Source organism: Pinus tabuliformis, chromosome Q, assembly GCF_031772625.1.
Source record: "Pinus tabuliformis cultivar Carrire ecotype Pingquan chromosome Q, CPIR1, whole genome shotgun sequence".
NCBI classification, from domain to species: Eukaryota; Viridiplantae; Streptophyta; class Pinopsida; order Pinales; family Pinaceae; genus Pinus; species Pinus tabuliformis.
Window position 1 is genome coordinate 656,495,517 of NC_142296.1, and position 3,638 is coordinate 656,499,154.

The following is a 3,638-nucleotide window of genomic DNA, read 5'->3' on the forward strand; positions in this document are numbered from 1 at the left end:
TATCACAAACAATTAAAAGTAGGATATAAGGGTTACCTGGAAGTTTTGGAGTGATTTGAATGGTTCAATTGGTCAGAGGAAGATTGCTTGAGTTTGTCTCCACAACTCCTTGCTCAAAACACAAATGAAAAAACTGTGAGTCCAAAAGTCCTTATATAAGTTGGAAAATACAAAATATTTTTTCAAAAATTGATTTTTGTCTTATGGACTTTTTGACTTTTTGGCTTGGAGTGTTGAGACTAGGTTGTCTTTACAGGAATTTTGGAGACTTCTTCAAGACATCATTTTGGTCACATGACCGCAAACCCGTCATGGCAGGTATTGTTTTCTTACTGGCATATAGGTTAGGGAATACGACTTTCCGCTGCATCTTGCATACTAGCCTCCATACTGTGATACATTAGCCATAGGGTTGACCCCATCATATCTTGGTTCGCAAACCATTTTCACTCGCCGGATTTAAAAATCATGATGCGATGGTAGAGCCATCCTTTACATGGGCATCTTAGTTAGATCCTCGTTGACATTGGCTGCCCATGCTGCTATATTGAGTAGGCTCGGGAATCCTCTTTAGTCCCACCATGACTTGTGCATTGAAGCCTCATTCATCTACATCTTCGCTATTTTTCTAGCTTTATACCCTAGAGGCTCTTGTGTGTTGAGTTGTACTGCTGCATTGCACGTTGACCATTTGTACCTTTTGGTCTTGAGTTGGCTTCACTTGGACTAGTGTTTAAGCCACTTTTCGACCATGTCTTCTACAAAATCAAACTTGCAATCACTTAGCCTCTGCAACTTGACACACTCTTTTTCCCATGGAAAGAACATTCCTTTGAGTGTACTTGACCAGTTTCACCACCTTGCATTGAGCATAGGAATGTTCCCCTCCCAGGAACTAGAGAATTTGCTTTTTTGAAACTCGTTCTTTCCAATGTACTATAGCATTATTTTATTCTTTTTCAAGCTTCATATAAAATAAAAAGAAAAAAATATATATATTCCAAAAAAGGAGCGGGAACGAGATATTATTTCCATATTTTGATGGCAGTTAGAGTTAGTCATGTCGCCCTTGAACAAATCACTCAAAATAAAGTCTTTCCTCCATTGGGGTGGGCTTTAGTTTGACTTAGAAGAGCCTTAACCTTGTTATCTAGTTAGTCCTCCTCTGATTGGTTACCTCTTCCAATCATATGGAGAGTTTTCTTATGCTTCCTGCATGACAAACTTATACAAAGTTATCATATGTTGTTGTGTAGTCATAGTTGAGTCGTGATTTTGTTCAAGGGAAGTAAACTTGAGTCGGCCTCTGTGCGGTGTCCCTTGACCTATTTTTCAGTCGGCCATCCCTGGTTTTCAGCGTCATGTTTGTTATCACGTCATTTTTATTGGTCCTTTTCTTGTGCCGGTTTGAGAAGGTCTCCATTGACTTCTTACTAGCGGGTCTTGTCCTTATCGACTATGAAAAATTGCTCTGAGAGCAGATCTAGAGCCGCACCCGGGCCCTATTTTCATTATTTATAGGTCACCTTATGCTCAGCATCAATCAGTATCATGGGTCTTTGACTGGGTGGTTTCCCTTGTGTTCGAAATCAGCGTTCATTATCACACATTGGGATTCATGCAGTGCCTTGGTTTCCATTTGACCCTATTGGTGGCTTCCTCACCTCTATGTCAGCTTTCATTATTGGTTGGTTCAGAGGGTTTCTATCGTGCACTAGCTACATCTTGTGTACGTCGGAAATGTGCTTCGGTTGGGTTACTACATCTTTGTTCATCTGATTCCTTCCACATTATTGGCCTACGGGTTACACTAGAGCTAGATTGATGAAGGATGCATTATGCCTTCCTTCTAGCGGATCTTTTCCCATTGACTTCAGCTCATTGCTCTGGGAAAGGGATCTAGAGGCCATTTGGCAGTACCTTAGGGTTTGCAGTCATTAGTGGCAGATTCCTTCGCTGTCGATGATGGGAAAACATCATTGTCTCCTGATTGATAGATTCTTTCAAGTGTTCGACTACAACTCATTTATTCGCACTTGTTAGATTGTACTGGGTACCTTGACTCTCATCATCATTATTGATGAGTAGTTTTAGGTTTGTTAATGGTATACATCATTGATCGGTAATGAAACGATTTCTCACATGGTCGACTTCAGATCATTCATTTCCATTGTGTAGAAATGTACCATGGCAGTCAGTGAAGAACTCGAGTTTGCATGAACATGTCCTGGTTCACTTGTCAGTTGCTCCTATTTCTGCTAGTTGACACCATCCACATTATATGTTTCAGTTCCTTACAGCGACATCTTATATGCTGGCACTCAAATTGCTGTGTAGTACCATTTATTCCATCATGTTCACTTAGTACTATTTGGATGAGTTTCTTGGCTTCAGCGATCAGCATCATTGATCAACTCTTTATATGTGATATTCAAACATGTAATTTCTTGATTATGATCAGATGATCCATTATGTATTTCCAGTTCCTTTATACTTGTATGCATATTGGATCTGCTTTTGTATTTTACATGCGGACATGCTTTACAATTTTTGAGCATGGGTATGCCCGCCTTAGACAGCAGTTTTTTTTGATCTCTTTCGATGGCTTGGCAAGCTGAATTTTGGTGAACTCCTCCTTGGTCTCGGCATGATTCCTTCCCTACACTTAATACATTTCGGCCTTCATGTACCCCTTCTAACCTCATATATTAGGGGGAATCTGTTATAGCACCATTTACCACTCTTGGTAGATCTGATGCTCTGATTATGGCCTAGGGCAACCCATCCTTCCAAACTTGGTCCAAAATCTAAAAAACAGTGTTTTATTCCCTATACACTACTTTTCCCTGTGATAAAAGCGTGTACACGCGGGTTAGCATATATCCAACCCGCGTACATATGTTAAAACACTTTAAAAAATTAAATTTCCTTAATTTCGGGTGGAGTTCACAGCTTTTACCTGTTACTCACCTCCTATTACTCGTGGCTCAATTGTTTCCCAACTAAAAAAAAACTAATTTGGAGAGGTATAAATAAACCTCCATGGGAAGGCCTTAAGGGAGAAAGGATGAGATATTGATACTATAGTGAGATTATCCCTGATCAAGTCTGAAGAATCCATGTGCCTCCTGCACTCCCCAAAGCTTCAGGAAACCCTTGTTTCCTTGATTATAGATATCCCCCATCTTGCTTGAGATATCCTTGTATTGGTGATGGAGGAAGATTGCTGAAGGTCGGGAAAGGATGGATCCGGAGGACGGTTCGGCTTAGAGTCGGAGAAGGATTCAAGTTGTATTTCTCCACCTTATTTATAGCTTACTTCAATAAAAAGGAATGTTGTTTTGTTTCTGATATGAAATGTGTTTATGCGTCAAAATTATGTTGTAATTAATTTATGAATCTTATATTGATGTATAATTAGTCATTCATTTATACGATTTAAAGTTAACATCATGTATATGCTTTATGTTTCTACCGTCGTGTATGTTTCATTTGAAGAATTTTCAGGTTTCAAGAACATCGGGAGACCCAAACAAAGGACATCCGGGTAAGGACACTCCTACACGATTTAGTAGAATAAGGATTTTTGATGATTTTTTGAGCATTTCTAGTTGAGGTTTGCCCTCTGCTCTGGTGGG